The following is a 17,413-nucleotide window of genomic DNA, read 5'->3' on the forward strand; positions in this document are numbered from 1 at the left end:
TAGAATTATTAATTCATTTTTTAAATATCATGATGACTAATTTCAGCAGGTTTCGGCAGAGGTGCTGGTAGGTGAATCTAAAGGGGTTAGAGCTGCTGAATGAGTTCTATAAATCTTAGCTGTCCTGCACTTCCATTTGCTATGTAGGTCTTACATGCAGTGCAGTTTTGAAAGCACATTTTAGCCCTAATTCATTACTCTCTATTAAGCAATATTTTAAAGTCTCTTTTGACTGATCACAAAATGAAAGCGCTGTACTGCCTAGACCATTTCACCTCTGTCATGATTTTTTTTTTTTAAATGAAGTTTCATGTTTGTCATCAGTGGCCAGATTCATAAAGCTTCAGCTCATGCTGTTGATTTCCCTTTTACTGTGAAGACATGATCAGCATGGTGGAAATGCAGAGACATGTATTTAAATGCATCACAAGGATATAGCTGGTCCGATCTGACTCTTCTGCAGTAAGTAATTACTTTATCGTGAACACCCAAAGTCATCAGTAATGCTTCAACGGGTATGCAGGTAAATAATTAATATATTTCCAAAGAAAAGGGTTCTTGAAATGAAGGCCATCTAGTGTACTTACAGTTTTTTTAAACTTTTGTTTTGACCTGTTAGGGTTATTCTGGGCTTAAATTTAACCAGTTTACTTCAATTATAGTGACTGTCTTTCTTTCTTTCTTGCTTGCTTGCTTTCTTCCTTTATTTTATAAACAGAAACTTGCATACCACCAGAATTTAGGTAACTAAATAGTAGAATCTACCTGATTAAACAATGTTATCCTCAACATCCAGTCCTTGTGGCATTAATGGGCTCTTCAGACACTTGCTCTACCCCAACCACCTAGCTTTCATTTGGCAGAGAATCATGTGCTTGTTGCTTTCCAATACATAATTAAAAAAAAAAAAATCATGCAAAAATATTATAGTACTGCAGTTTTCAGGTGGTAAATACGTTTATGATGAATGGGGGCAGGGGTGGGGATTAATGTTTGCAGATGTTTCATGATCTGCTCAGTCAGACAGCGATAACAATAATAAACACCCTCATGTTTTTCTTACTGGTGTATGTTTTTTCTTGTAAAACAAGCAAGGCGCTCAAACAGGTTACATTTTCTCTTGAGTTAATGCTGTTTGTTTTTATTTACTACATGGTTTTTGTTTGTCTACAAAGTTATTGAATGAGTATGTTTATTATTTTGTGATTGACAGGTGCATCATTGTGACAGATGCATATGACTTGGCTTTCTCTTTTTCAACATTTATTTTTCAGGGGTTGAGAAAATATTATAATAATCATTTACTTTTTGGAGTGCATCTTTAACTTGGGTTCTTATTTGGGCCACCATGAAACCTGTTACTTATACAACAGGTTTTGCCTCTTTCATTTTATGAGTTGTTTCTAACAAGGTGAGCTAATGACAAGCCATGATTGAGAGGGGCCACTTTTGATCAGTTGCACACCTGGTGAACCATGATGATGGATGTCTCTTGTGTTATCTGCAGAGAGTTGTATGTTGTTTGTCTTAACTGATAATGTCTGTCTGTGGTTGCTTGTGTTGCCTTGCCATTGCCATTGCTTGTAAGGGAGTGGGAGGGAATGCAGAGCTAGGGTTAAAAACCCTAACATCGCATTTCCCTACTTTTTTCATCACAATCAGAAAAGTAGTTCTCTACTCCAGGGGACAGTGCATACTATTTTTCAGGCAAATCCGTCAAACATCTCAAAAGTTATTAAAGGGCAAAAATATGACTTTAACATTGAATCCATGGTCAAACCCTAGCTACAGCGCACCTATAATATGTATATGTATATATGCATGCAATAGGGCCCGACAGGGCGTCCGTATATGTCAAATATACGTTGTGAGTCACGAGACGAAGTCGAGTGCCTCCAACCCCCGAGAAGTCTGTGCTATACAACATCATCATAACCTCCTTGGATTTGTACTCTACACTTTTGGCTATATACCAAAGCATTCTGTTTGCCTTTCTGATTGCTTCCCTGTACTGTCTGGTTCACAGTGATGAGTCTATTACAACACAAGGTCTTTCTCTTTGTGAGCCATTTGATAATTGGATCCTACATTTCTGTGACTGGCAGGTAACACTGTACAAGCTGGCTAATTATCCCATGATCTAAGTCACTGATATGAAACAACAGGGGTCCAATCATGGAGCCATGTGGCACCCCACGGAGTACATGGTCCCAGCTAGAGGTTTCCCTTCTTACCACCTGTAACAGGGAACCGGGTCGCTGGTTCCTGCGCAAGTGTGTGCCTGTAGAAAATCAGCTGCAACGCGCAGTTGGAGACGCGTTGCTAAGCAACCAGTTGAGTGGCAGGCTCGTCCTGAGCTAAAGTGATCGGGAGGTCTGGATTGGCTGGGGGGCGTGCCTGGGGATGCTGCGCAGAGCTCAAAAAGCGGCTGCGCTACAGCTCGGGGCTGCTGCAAGGCCATTGCTGTACAGACGAGAGCTGTGAGTTTGTTTACATCCAGGAGGGAAGCGTCCGCTCTGCGGGAAAGACTACTACGGAGCCCTTTAACCGCAAGATGGGGCCTGTGAAGGCGATTGCGCAGCCAGGACCGTCAGAATGGCCCGGAGTCGCTGGGAGGCCAGGACTTCAGAGATAACACAACAGAAGTAGGTCAGCTTAGGGGAGGTGGATCCCAAAACAGTATATACAGGGTTACGGTAGAGTAGTAGGTTCCTGGAGCGGGACGTTCCTTTTAGTGGGACTAGCGCTCGTCATTTTGTGTGGCAAACTTTTATTTTTAGCTTTTGTTTCTTTGTTTTTATTGCTTTGTTACAGTGCCTTGCGAAAGTATTCGGCCCCCTTGAACTTTGCGACCTTTTGCCACATTTCAGGCTTCAAACATAAAGATATGAAACTGTAATTTTTTGTGAAGAATCAACAACAAGTGGGACACAATCATGAAGTGGAACGAAATTTATTGGATATTTCAAACTTTTTTAACAAATAAAAAACTGAAAAATTGGGCGTGCAAAATTATTCAGCCCCTTTACTTTCAGTGCAGCAAACTCTCTCCAGAAGTTCAGTGAGGATCTCTGAATGATCCAATGTTGACCTAAATGACTAATGATGATAAATAGAATCCACCTGTGTGTAATCAAGTCTCCGTATAAATGCACCTGCACTGTGATAGTCTCAGAGGTCCGTTTAAAGCGCAGAGAGCATCATGAAGAACAAGGAACACACCAGGCAGGTCCGAGATACTGTTGTGGAGAAGTTTAAAGCCGGATTTGGATACAAAAAGATTTCCCAAGCTTTAAACATCCCAAGGAGCACTGTGCAAGCGATAATATTGAAATGGAAGGAGTATCAGACCACTGCAAATCTACCAAGACCTGGCCGTCCCTCTAAACTTTCAGCTCATACAAGGAGAAGACTGATCAGAGATGCAGCCAAGAGGCCCATGATCACTCTGGATGAACTGCAGAGATCTACAGCTGAGGTGGGAGACTCTGTCCATAGGACAACAATCAGTCGTATACTGCACAAATCTGGCCTTTATGGAAGAGTGGCAAGAAGAAAGCCATTTCTTAAAGATATCCATAAAAAGTGTCGTTTACAGTTTGCCACAAGCCACCTGGGAGACACACCAAACATGTGGAAGAAGGTGCTCTGGTCAGATGAAACCAAAATCGAACTTTTTGGCAACAATGCAAAACTTTATGTTTGGCGTAAAAGCAACACAGCTCATCACCCTGAACACACCATCCCCACTGTCAAACATGGTGGTGGCAGCATCATGGTTTGGGCCTGCTTTTCTTCAGCAGGGACAGGGAAGATGGTTCAAATTGATGGGAAGATGGATGGAGCCAAATACAGGACCATTCTGGAAGAAAACCTGATGGAGTCTGCAAAAGACCTGAGACTGGGACGGAGATTTGTCTTCCAACAAGACAATGATCCAAAACATAAAGCAAAATCTACAATGGAATGGTTCACAAATAAACATATCCAGGTGTTAGAATGGCCAAGTCAAAGTCCAGACCTGAATCCAATCGAGAATCTGTGGAAAGAACTGAAAACTGCTGTTCACAAATGCTCTCCATCCAACCTCACTGAGCTCGAGCTGTTTTGCAAGGAGGAATGGGCAAAAATTTCAGTCTCTCGATGTGCAAAACTGATAGAGACATACCCCAAGCGACTTACAGCTGTAATCGCAGCAAAAGGTGGCGCTACAAAGTATTAACTTAAGGGGGCTGAATAATTTTGCACACCCAATTTTTCAGTTTTTTATTTGTTAAAAAAGTTTGAAATATCCAATAAATTTCGTTCCACTTCATGATTGTGTCCCACTTGTTGTTGATTCTTCACAAAAAATTACAGTTTCATATCTTTATGTTTGAAGCCTGAAATGTGGCAAAAGGTCACAAAGTTCAAGGGGGCCGAATACTTTCGCAAGGCACTGTAAATGTGACACTAGGTCTACCATCGCTGGTACCCTAGTGTCAGTTTGGTGCTAAAATTAAATCTGCGCGCCTGAGCGGCGCATCAACACCAATGCTCTGTGTCTGTCAGTATTTTCCAGTGACTACCCACACATGTAACACGTCACCCTGTTACATATGGTGTCAGAAGTGGGCGTCACTGGTCCTGCTGAGTCAAGGCAGGATAGGCACAGAGCAGTTGCCTACCAGGATGCACAGGCAGAACCAGCTGACGATCAGCAGTCACTGGAGGCGGTGCGGAGGGAGCAACTGGAGTCGGAGACGTGGACGAGGCGTGTGGAGAGGCAAGGACTGCCTTCCTCAGCCAAAGGAGTGGCTGCCGTCCGGAGAGCTGATGGAGGAGTTGCGGTCAAGTGAAGGAGCTGACGTCCGAGAGAGGAGCAGCTGCCGTTCCATAAAGGAGTAACTGCCGTCCGGAGGGCTAAAGGAGGAGCTACTGCCCTAATCGCCAGTGAGGAGGAGACTGCCTCCACCACAGCCTCAACCACCACCCCTGGGCAACAGTCCGGCGCCTGTGGGTAAGAGCCCTTGACCCGTGCTCCCAGACACCCGACCTTGGTGTCTGGACCTCCCATCGCTGGGCCTGGGTCCCAGGTCGCAGCATCAGCAGGCACGTTTGTTCGCCCAGACTCCTGTTTCGCTCCCCCTGGTGAACCAGACATCGCTACACTGTCGCCAAGGCTCTCACCTCTGCTGGCAGCTGCAGCCGCCCGGTCACCAGCCTGCGCTCCGGTCGCCCTGTCCACGCAAGTCGGGTCTCCTGTCGCCGTGTCTCGGTCCCTTTAGAGATGGCGCCGGGGACGACAGCAATCCACCCACTGACCCCCCCACCCCAAAACGGAAGAGGAACCAGTCGGAGTTATCGAACGGACCGGTGGTGCCGTTCTGAGGGGGAAGATATGTAACAGGGAACCGGGTCGCTGGTTCCTGCGCAAGTGTGTGCCTGTAGAAAATCAGCTGCAACGCGCAGTTGGAGACGCGTTGCTAAGCAACCAGTTGAGTGGCAGGCTCGTCCTGAGCTAAAGTGATCGGGAGGTCTGGATTGGCTGGGGGGCGTGCCTGGGGATGCTGCGCAGAGCTCAAAAAGCGGCTGCGCTACAGCTCGGGGCTGCTGCAAGGCCATTGCTGTACAGACGAGAGCTGTGAGTTTGTTTACATCCAGGAGGGAAGCGTCCGCTCTGCGGGAAAGACTACTACGGAGCCCTTTAACCGCAAGATGGGGCCTGTGAAGGCGATTGCGCAGCCAGGACCGTCAGAATGGCCCGGAGTCGCTGGGAGGCCAGGACTTCAGAGATAACACAACAGAAGTAGGTCAGCTTAGGGGAGGTGGATCCCAAAACAGTATACACAGGGTTACGGTAGAGTAGTAGGTTCCTGGAGCGGGACGTTCCTTTTAGTGGGACTAGCGCTCGTCATTTTGTGTGGCAAACTTTTATTTTTAGCTTTTGTTTCTTTGTTTTTATTGCTTTGTTAAATGTGACACTAGGTCTACCATCGCTGGTACCCTAGTGTCAGTTTGGTGCTAAAATTAAATCTGCGCGCCTGAGCGGTGCATCAACACCAATGCTCTGTGTCTGTCAGTATTTTCCAGTGACTACCCACACATGTAACACGTCACCCTGTTACACCACCACTCTCTGCTTTCGATGTTATAACCAGTAATGCATCCACTTACATCTACCTTTTTGTATTCCCTCAGATTTAAACTTCATGATAAGTCTTTCATGCAGCACTTTGTGAAAAAGGTCCTAGAGAGGGAAGAGTTAAAGCACTACATATTGTCATGCAGTGACAGGTCAACCCCATCACAGAAGGATATAAAAACATAAGGACTTTCAGCATTGTATTGTTACTTTTTGTTTGGAAATACGTCACATATCACTAATTTCCACTGGCAAATGATTAGGCTCATAGATCTATACATTGCCAGTGTGTAGGTTTTCAATGTTTATAGGGAACCTCTTTGTTATAACAATCTGCAACTAGGATTTTGAAGCCGCATAAAACTTTGAGATAAATCCATCAAGGCACTCACAAGTTTAAGGCCTCACAAACAAACAAATAAACAAATATCAATCCAAGAAATTGTACTGTATAAAAACAGTTGTAAAACATTATTTGACAATGTAAAAGTGTATGGGAGTCTGCAGATAGAGTGAGAGAGACTGAGGCATTGTGATTGCAAACACTGGCACGGGCACCGAGTTTTGTTTTAATTAACCCCAGAAACTTGCTGAGCCCGCTGGAGGAAGTACATGCTCTATCCCATGTCTAAAGACCAGAACCCTCCTGCCAGAGGCATGGGAACGAATTTCAAACTGGAGGTGGTGAAAAGGTGGGGTGGGGGGGTATTTTTTTTTTACATTCGTGATGCAGCGCAGCTGTGTATCTGGGTTCGAGGTGTGTATCTGGGTTCGAGGTGTGGACCCAAAAGCTTGGAGGCAGATCTGTTGGCTCTGCGAGGCTTGCACGACCGTACCAAAGGTCAGGATATTTTTGAAGCTGTCAGAAGCATGTTATTGGAAAATTGACTTCCTCTTGAAAAAATGGTATCTACCACCACAGACGGAGCTCCTGCAATAATTGGCAGTTCAAGCAGTTTTGTAGCACGAATGCGACAAGAATTGCCAAATTTGCTTAATTTTCATTGCATAATCCACTGTGACAGAAATACAATGAGTTCTGGTGATAAATCTTCCTCCCGACCTGTGAGGGCGCTAAAGAACGGGAGGAGAAGTATCTGGAAGGGCTGGCCTGACAGTTCGTTTCCGGGACCGGAAAGTGGGTCAGCCTGGAAGGAAGCGAGACTCTGTTGTAAGACCGTATTGATCTGACAGGTAAACAAGGGGCAGCTGCAAGTAATAAGGCAGCTGCAACCGTTTACCTAGATATCATGCGGGATTACATATAGGGGCCAGGGTAACGCTGTTCTTTTCCTTCGTTTGGGTTAAACAGGAGGAGAGAAGGACTGAGAGGGGAGCTCTCAGAAATATAAAAGCAGGAATAAGTGTTACGTGTTGTGTGTTATTTCTGTCTGTCTATAATTGTCTGTCTTTTGTCGCACTACTAGACAGTTAAAGCACACCTCCGGAGCTGTCGCCACAAAAGCACTATCCGGAGCACCACTGCACAGAGCACCTGCACGACTGAGTTCACCCAGGGCTGGTGACCGTGCATTTGTTTTTCTGTTCAGGACTGTGTGGGATTATTCACGCTCCCCGTGCTTTACACATTGTTGTGTACTGCCGGGGATTTATTATTTGACGGTCGCCAGACCTGGAAACAGCACAATAAACACTTGTTCACCGAATTATCGTTGTCTGTCTGTCACTCCTGCATCGCATCACCGCTACACCTGTTCCCCTTACCATCCACTTTGCCACATCCACCAAGAATCATTGTGAGCCAAGGCTTGTTCATTATGAATACTGTTGTCAGTATTGTTAATACTTTTCAAGCTAAAGCGCTGTTTCACACACAGTTCATATAATTTCTGGAGGAAGTTGACACAGAATATGGTGATCTGATTCTGCACTCTAAAGTTCAGTGGTTGGTTAGGGAATGTTCTTGAGCGCTTCAATGCATTGCTTCCCCGGATCAAGGAATTCCTGGGTAGCTAAAACATCTCAAAATTTGATGAATTTCTCACAGATATTGAATAGGTACGTGATCTGGCCTTTTTGACCAATGTGAGCAAGCACCTGAGTGACCTGAACACTCAATTACAGGGAAAGGGCAAGTGTGTAAGCAACCTGGTTGCCCTGATCAAAGCCTTCATCTGTAAACTTGACTTGTATGCGTGGAAGCTGAGCCAACAGGATCTGACTCACTTTAAACAGCTCTCCCAGGCCCTGCCTAATGAGCCACAACCTGCAGCCGATTTCCAGCGTTATTAGAAATGGATAATTGCTCTGAAGAACAATTTTGAAAAGAGATTCAATGATTTAGATAGGATTAGTGATGCCATTGCATTCATCAATTCACGGCACACTTTCCCCATTCATTCTGCAGCATCCTTGGCTACACTGATCAATGTTGACGTGGCTTTGTTGGAGAACAGTCTACTTGAGATTCAGTCATCTGCAGGAACTGCATCCAGTCGTGTAGATTGGAAAGCTTTGGTTTACCCAGAAATAAAGCTTGTATATGCCAAAATAATGTCAATTTGGTTCTACGTATGTGTGCGAGACCACATTTTCAGCAATGACCGAGCTGAAGTAAAAAAACTGCAGAAAACTTTCTGACCAGAATCTGGAGGCTGAACTTCACTGTTTTGTGCCCGATCTGGAACAAATGGTCAAAGGAAAAGCAAAGTTTGCACTAAATGTGAAAAAAAAAACACAAGGCTTCCCTGAGGTTCTTTAACTTCTTTTTTTTTAAGGACTGCAAAAATAAGACAGTTGTTTACTTGGACTGTTTATTTTAAAGAAAATGAACGTTCATCAAAATGATGTTAAGTTTTTAATTTATCTGCTTTAATTGCACAGTTGTTATGTTTTTTTATTGCGGTTGTTTTGTTAGTTATCTTTACGTATTGGATACTATTATACAATTATTACAACGGTATATTAATATTATTTAAAAAAAACAAACAAAAAAAAACTTATAACACATAAAGTAGTTTCCCTCATTTAAAACAAATGCTGGTATAGCTTTTTGGTGGATCGCGGAGCCCATTGAGATCCACCAAAATGGATCGCAGTACTTGGTGTATTGGCCACCGCTGATCTAGACTGTCCAGTATCTCACGGTGGACATGCATAAGAGCAAGATGTGTGAGTCTTTTTTGACTTATTGTGTTGCATAGCCAGTTTTTAAGGCGTCTCAAACTCTGGTCTATTAATTAACAATTAATAACGTTTTCTTCATAGTTGTTGTTCAAAACAACTACACCCACCATTAAAAAAGGCAACGAATACTGTAGGTTACAATTTTAAAAATAATATAAACCAAAAAAACATTAAAATGAAAGGGTCTTCCTTAACGATGAATGTCCCTTATTGAGTTCTTTCCAAAAACATAAAATATCACTTACAGAAAGCCATTAGCTACTAAAATAAACATGAATTCCAAATAGTGCAACTGGAAATTATTGTGCGCTTTTGCAGGGCAGTGAGGCACGTTGCCTAGACTGTAATAGTTACAAAGCTAATAAAAAAGTACATGACAGATAAGCAGTAAAAATTTTAAGATTTCTTCTTTGGTTTAATTAAATTTGATCTTACTATAGTAAAAAGAAACGCACAGGCAGTTTTATGGTTTGTTTATTGAGAAATATATTGACATAGGTTAAAAGTTAATTCTTTATTTTCTACTGTTTTAAATGTGTTTCTGGAAGTTACAGAGATTTACTTTTAATGCCATCTGACATTGTTAAGCACAGCTATGATAGCGAAACCAGCCGCTACCACAGTAAACACTGTCTCTCACATGACAGCGCTTGGTGCTGATACTGTCAGTGATAGGTTGAATAAGTAATGAATGCCCATCATTGCATTTCAATGCTTAGCGTTAATTGGTTGAAACATTAAATTCTGGCATCCACACAGCAATACCAATTGGTTGATAGTTGAAGCATGACTTTCTTGCAGGCAGTGGAAATGGTCATTCATAAACAAAAGTTAAGGAAATTCCCTGGTGATGTTAATAATAATAATAAAAAGTTAACGAGAACGGCAGGCCGCACTAGCACAGCAGTATTCCCTCGGAATGTGGGGGTGCGGCTGCACCCACAGCACCCCTACTTCCCGCTCCTTTGCCTCCTGCTCTTTGTTCCACATGTACCCTGACTTACTGTATTCAACCAAATGAACTAACTTCCAGGTAGTAACCAGTTTAAAAAAAAAAAGTATTAAATAAAATATACACATTTTAAAGGGCATTTGTTAATATAAACCCTTTAGTTTCCCCACTGTACATTTTAATAACACCCACGCATTAGCTTACACTTCCCTAATGTCCTGGACTCTATTGTACTTTTTACTTTGTGAATTCACTATGACACATACTGCACGCTTTATTTATGGCAGTGCATTTATTTAATTAAAAATGCATTATTCAGAAGTTGTATTGACAGCAAAAGTTATCCCAATTTTCATGTAAGAATCTGTGAGCTGCAGTTTTCAGGTGGTAAATATGTTTGTGATGAATGAGGGAATTAATGTGTGCAGATGTTTCATGATCTATTCAGTCAGCCAGAGATAACAATAATAAACACTCTCATATTTTTTTAGTCAACTCCTGTCCTCAGGAAAAAAAAACAAAAAAAAACCATAAAACAAGCAAGACGCTCACACAGCTTAGACTGGTTTTATTAGGGAGAGCGGTAAAAGGCTACAGACCATCAAACTCCACTATAATGAGTTTAAGCATAACGTTGCTAGTTTTCTATGTTACCCATGTCTCCTCTACGTTATGTTGTTCGTTATGTTGTTCGTTTATTTTGCTCCTACCACCTGCTTATAAATCATCTTTATCTCTTAGTTTAGTGTTTTAAAACGTGGTCACCAGATAAGGTGACAGGCTTTTTTTAGAGGGCATGTGGGCAGATCTGTGCCTGTGAGACCAAAAATCCTGTGATGCCAGCTGATCAATATACAACACTGAAATGTATTTGCTTACAATTGTAAGTGGCCCTGGATAAGGGCGTCTGCTAAGAAATAAATAAATAATAACTGTAATACTGACAATTAAGGGAACTAAAGTACTTAGAATCGACGACTCAGTGCTCACCATCAATGCTTTTGTGCCATTTGATTTGATACATCTGTATACTATTGTCCATATATTTCACATTTTGGAACAAGTAGTTTGGTATATGTCAAAAGAAATATTAACAGCTGACAGAAATAAAGAAAAAGATACTGGGCTAGCTTCTTTATCAAAATTAGAATGGCAATGGTAACGGCAACGGCTATGCAGCTTTCAGTCATCCCATTTAATTGCTATTGTCACTGCCTTTAGTTCCATTCAGATGTCTTCTACGGCTTTCCTTTATGTTACCTTCTGACTGACATTTCCAACTTTAAATAATTGCCCATGGTTATTATAGGTTTTGTTATTTGGTACTATTTAAGGATAATGTCGCCAAGTCCAATAAGTCAGATTAATCTGAAGTTGTGACTGACTGTAAGAAAATATAACTGACTACCAGCTAGTTATAAAAATCGCATACTATCTTTACCATTAATATAAAGACCAGTAGGCTTTGTCAGCATGTTGTGGAAATATATTTACCGGATTCTGCCAAGTCAACGCCCCAGTTTGAACGATCACATCCTCCCCACCCCCACCCCCCCAACTTTTAGCTGAAAGTAACATTTTCACCAATAACCATGAGCAAATAATGCCTTAAGGTAAATATTGTGACTCACGTGAAAAAACTGCCTAGAAGTAGTTGCTTTTTGCATTAATGATTCAAAGAATTGCTTGCATCATCAATGATGAAGGCTCAGATGACAAAGACGTGGAGTTCGGCGGTTAGGAATCAGATGATATAGACTCTGTGGTCTGGTTGATTACACTTTCCTGTTACGCTACAATCTATATTTTGGATTTAAAAAAACAAATATTTAGACACTGCAAGAGCTTATAACTCAGAAATATTTTTTTTGTATTGAACATTTTAATGCTATAGTGCTACTTTGGATGTTCATTTATTATTTTGTGTTGTTTTTTCACAATGGGCACTGCAATTTCTTATTATGTAAAGCCCTTTACTATAGTGGACCAACAGTTTCACGTGTTTATATATTTATTAACTGTAGCTACTTGTATTCTAGCATTTATCATTTACATATTGTGGTTTTTCATGACGTGCTTTTGCACTGCACACTGTAGCTTTAAAGTTTAATGTTTGTTTTGTGAAAATATTTGAAATGACAAAATAGTGGACATACTGCATCAACTTTGAATTGTATTTCACCAGTTAATAAATATGTGAATTTTAAGCATGCCTAATAGTAAGCGTAATCTATGTACCTAATGTTAAAAATACTCCCTCTGCAATAATGCCTGTAATTTCGCCCCTGCCTGAGTCAACCCCCACCCCCACCCCACACACACACACACACACACACTTTTGCCTTAATGACAACGTTATGCCCCCCTGAGTGTTGACTCAGCAGAATCTGGTATTTACTTTTTTGTCAGGTAGTTTCTCTGTTCTAAGTTCAACTTCTTTGTACGATGCCACATTTCAGCCCATTAAACCCATTTGTCCTCAGCGGCAGTCATGCATGCATTATTACTGGCAAGATCGCGTGCAGCTCAAGCTTAATGGTTAATACCCTGCAGTAATATGTAGCATGGCATTATATAATTTAATGACTTTATTAATTCCATCGTCCTCTATCTTATAACATTTATCTTATTCCATTGCACATCTCTGTATTGTGGGTCAGTGGCTCTTTGGCTTTTCCTATGGGATAACTTGCTGATGGCCCCAAAATCAGATCAGTGGCAGTGAAGTGTGCGATTTAAGGCTTCACAGGAATGCAGCATGTCTTCCTGATATCATACATGTAGCCCTTATTGCTATTCTTTCAAGATATTACTGTACAGGTTAGATCAATTAAAATGGAACATCTTGTTTCTAAAATGTGCTAGTGCTCAGAGGGCAAGGACAGTGACGTACAGTCCAGTCCAGCCCAGTACCAGTAGGCCCATGAAAGATTACACTTCTAGCTGTTTGAGTGCACCTCAGCTCTTAAAGTGAAGAGGCTGCAGTAAAGATGTATTTATTATATTTTATTTTCTGGATAAATAAACACATTTTTATTTTCAGAATGTGTGCTTTGATAGAGATGATATTTCTACAAATCTTTAAAACTACTGAAACATTAACACTTCAGAAATTCATAAACCAATTTTACATATGCAGCAATTTTACATATAAAGAAATACCTATACTGTAATTGCATAATTACTCCAACTTATGACGGTCACTTGGGGGTTTGATGTGGCTTAAGAAAAATTGAATCCCATAGTTTAGTGGAAAACAAACACTTTTTTTCACAAGGAGAAAAACAATATATAAAATAATTTAACTACCTAAACTCAAGTTGTTTCTTTGTAATTTAATTCAATTTACATTGATTTACTAATTGTCAAACAAATGGAGGCAAACTTGAATCCATACTTTAAGGATATTCAAGTAAACATGGTTGCATGGTCAATGATGAGGGATTCAGTACAGATCTATGTGCACTATAGAACCTGTATATGATTGATGGTATTCTGCTGATCACATTGTTTTCTTCATTGCCCTCAACAGTTGACTATCATACAATTTGATATATATTATGTATACTCACATTGGTAATCAGGAAGAAACATCTGTGAGTAATTGATTTTCATCACGCTTTCCTGTACAATCCCAAGGAATAAATCGTCTGCTTTCGAAATACAATGAGAAATAGTACACCTTTTCCTTTCCTGAATTGTTTAACAAGCGTGCAAAGGGAATGGAAGCCCCACTGTTTACTCTCCACACATTACATTTATCACGTTTTATTATAAGTTAATGCTTAGCTTCAGGGTTTTTCAAAGACACAATTTTTTCTCTTGCATGAATTATATACTATATATAAAGCAACTGCACAAACATTTTGAAAACTAGTAGACAGGTATATATAAGCCTATAATGCAAATACTTCTTTTTTATCTTAATATCTTTAACATTCATAGAAATTGATCACAACTAATGGGGTATTGCTGCTGTCTCAAAATGTATGAAACTATAATCAGATTAGCTCTTTAGATTATGGGGCAGACATAACCATGTAATAACATGGTGATAACTGGGTAACTAGCAATGGTTCCTGCTCTTGCATGGTAAACGACTGATGGAATAAGCGTGCACATGCATTGAAATGCAATTACTATGCCCATGTAATAGTACAGTAGTTATCATGGGTAATTATTCAGTTATTAAAATGTAATTACTATGTTATTTATGCTCTGTAATCTAATACTCTGTAGTTAATAACAGACTACAAAAAACAGTAGAAACTCACATTTTCTAACCTGACCCATGATTATATATTATAGCACTGTTTTATAAAATTAAACAATGCCATACTGCACATTTTTACTTGAATATCATTACTACTCTATCTATAAGATTCAAAATGTGCATGTAAAATGTGCACCTCCATTTGAACTTTAACAAACACTTATTTGTGAAAAAGTCTTAATATTCTGCTGTCTTTCATTAGCAACTCTGCACCTGTCTCAGGATACCAGCCAATCAGCTGTGTAGAGCACTCCTGTTGCTTCCCTGTGTAATCCCCAGCAGGAACATGCTTCTCTCAGCACTGCCTCTAGCATCATTGCTTTGCAAAGAGGTGCAATTGGAATGGTGCAGATTATCTCTGTTTTAGTTCACATTACTAATTTATTTAACCATTTCTACTCCAGATGTAAAAATGAAACCCCTTCCCAGGTACCAGATTTTGAAAATAATAATAATAATAATGTTTTCAAACCTGCAATTGCTATAACATGGTAACATTATTAGTTGAAAACAACTAATAATCTGATCATCTGTCTAGAAAAAAGATACCTCCTCCTTGAAAACAAAATCTGAAGTTACACCAAGTAAAAGCAGGTGTAACTCAGAAATTCCTAAAAGCCTAAATTTACACAAGTCATCAGTCTAAATAACTAAAAAGACAGCTTATGCACACTTAAACCCCTTAGTCATTTATGAAAATAGGGCCCATAATTGGCAATCAATACTCTGTGAAGTTCTGTGTCACATTCTGTGTAAAAAACACCAATTATTGTCCTATTCTACATGAAGAGCTTTGAGCCAGACTCACTTGAAGTACATTTATTTTGACATATATGCATGTGCTACATATGATAAATGATGACCTGTCAACCATTCTATAAATATCAAAGATTTCATTTCCCATCACTGCAGCTGATCTTGGTTTTAGCTGCTGTCTGCCATTCCTTATCCCATGCAATTGTAATGCTAACTGTGGCACAGGCCACTTTTTGACAAGACAAATTAGACAGGTCTTGACAAATGAAATGGCTCCATATCATGCATGTGCACAAAGATAGTCTACTGATACCTTGACCCCCTTGTTGATCGAGTACTTCCCATCTGGCGGCCATTAGCAAGTTCAGCTCCTGATGTGTAAAAATAGTATGTTCGTTAGCCTTTCTTCTCTTCTTTGTGTTTTCTTAATGTAGTTGGCTGGCAAATATTCTTCTGAGGCAGTCAATCTGAATAATTGCACAGTCTTTACACGCATGGATAAGAGCTTGATAGTGCTGTAGGACGAGCTTTGAGTAAGCTGTATGTTTCTGCATAGCTTGCTGACTAGTTGAATGGTATGAAGTGCTTTTCCGAGCCATGAAATTCATAGCCCCATCTTCTCCATTTAATTCAGTGGTGTAACATTGTGGGCTGAGATAGTAATTTGTTACACAGAGTCAAACATTTAGCAACACTGGGTAATTATAGAGTAGTGCATGAAAAGAGAACTTGCATTGATTAGATATTAACAAAAACACATCAACAGCAATGTCTCTTACATTAGTGTCAGAGCAGGTGGGGCTAAAACATGCAGTTCTAGTACTGATTTTATTTCAGAAGGATTTTCATTGTGTAAACCTAACGTTTTCTCTATTGTGCAATCAATGTGTCAAGTACTAATCCCTCCTCCTTCTCACTTGGATTGGCTCTCAAGCCATAGACTTTGAATCGTGAGTTACTCAGTTTACTGTCTGTTATTTAAACTCAGACAAATTCATAAAATCACAACAGATGAAGGCATAGTTTCATATTGTTTGACCCCAGAATTTAAGACCGGGTGTTAGGTTACAAAAAAGATCAATGAAATGAGAGATTTGATTGCCACAGTTAACATTTTAAAAATAAAAAATAATCATGACAGAAACAGGTCTTAGCAAGTCTACATCTTTTCATCCGCTCTGAATTAAAGGTTTCTCTCCCTAAGTGGGAGTTAAGCACACCTATTACTTATTCATTAACATTGTGGTAATGAAGAACCAATCAATGCTTAAATATCCTTTTCTTCTCTATTAGCATTCACAGAATATCACTGATCGCACTCTCCCACTCATGTGCTGAAGGTCTTTTCATTGTTTGTATTTCAATTGATTGATCAAAACAATTGCTTGCCTTGATTCTTTATGTAAGACTTCCATTTACTATGATGCATTGCTTTAGTTTCTTAGATGCAGTTTGAACATTGAAAATAGATTGTCTATAATGTATGTGTCCCTGAACTGAACAGCTTACACTAAAGCCTTCAATAAAACTTACAATAAAAAGGTACTAAGGGGTATTGTAATGGTGGTGGAAGAAAGGTGAGGAAACAGCGTTTAAATGAACCAAAGCTCTTTTTATAAAATGAAACACACAGGATTGGAACAAACGACATACTTCCCCAACCAGCCAATTATACAATTATAAATATTGTGATATGATTTATTTATTCAAGTCATCGTCCTCATCATATTCTTGAGCTGTTTATTTTAAATTAACAGATTGTTCAACTAATCCTATATGTGAATATATTAAGTATGAAATGATTGAATATGTGGGGTTTTATTAGGGGTGTTTCTAATATCAAAGTCAGCAGGGTTCTTACTTATATAGATACAAAAGTGATCATTTTCTCTTATCTACTAGATAGCAAGATGATTACAGTAGTAAGATTGTACAGACTGCATATGATCCAAATGAAGGGGTAGAATGACCAACACATATGTACAGCTCAGGAAATTAAAAGGAATCTAGACCACATTAGGAATTGGCCAGAAAATTAGCTAATTAAATCTAATGTTACTAAGTGTAGGATTCCAATACCAAATGGGTGGTACTGAACCATTACAGGCCTGTTACAAAGATAACCATGGTGATGTAGTGGACTTGTCAGGTATCTGGCAGT

Source organism: Acipenser ruthenus, chromosome 6, assembly GCF_902713425.1.
Source record: "Acipenser ruthenus chromosome 6, fAciRut3.2 maternal haplotype, whole genome shotgun sequence".
NCBI classification, from domain to species: Eukaryota; Metazoa; Chordata; class Actinopteri; order Acipenseriformes; family Acipenseridae; genus Acipenser; species Acipenser ruthenus.